The following is a 700-nucleotide window of genomic DNA, read 5'->3' as shown; positions in this document are numbered from 1 at the left end:
TCAGAGAGAGGTTTCTCTGGGTACTTCAAAAGATAATGATGTTTGAATAGCTCTTAGCTGCCAGAGTTTTCCTTAGAGATTCTCTCTACAGTAGCTTTACTATTACTTAAAAATACGACTCTCACTCCGATTTCAATCAACGTTAAGTACTGGGTCATTACAGAATTCAGCTACTTTCAAAGGCAGGCTGCCCGCTGTTAACGAGAACCCACGCTGCGCATTTGGCAGCTTGGGCCGGCCTTTTCACCGATGTCCATTTCGTCGCTTGCGTCCTTCGGAACCGCCCTCAGGACAAAGGGTGGTACGTGGAGGTCGGGAAGGGTCCAGGCAAGGGCTGCCGTTAAGAGGAGGCTATCTGTGTGGCCTCTTTTCAGGTTACTGGGTTTCAGTGTCAAGCCAGGTTTTCTCCTCGTCCCCCGTGAACCTCCGGTCTGAGGTCACAGAGACGCCCGGGTGGCTCACAGGAGCCAGCAAGGAAGTTTTCCCAGGGTCAGGACTCAGGAATTTCACCCGCAGGAACCAACGCCAATGGGTAACAGAGATTCCAACCTCACTGCACAGCCTGCACCGGGAAGAGCTTTGGCGGTGACGCTCCAGGCTACGCCTCTGCTGCCAGCCAATGAGAATCGGGGGCCGCTTTGGAACCTGCGCTCATTGGGTCGTGCTGGCTCCGCCCCAGGGTGAAGCAACGCTACCGGCC

Source organism: Bos taurus, chromosome 3 (assembly GCF_002263795.3).
Source record: "Bos taurus isolate L1 Dominette 01449 registration number 42190680 breed Hereford chromosome 3, ARS-UCD2.0, whole genome shotgun sequence".
Taxonomy (NCBI): domain Eukaryota; kingdom Metazoa; phylum Chordata; class Mammalia; order Artiodactyla; family Bovidae; genus Bos; species Bos taurus.
Note: the sequence above shows the minus strand (reverse complement) of the source record.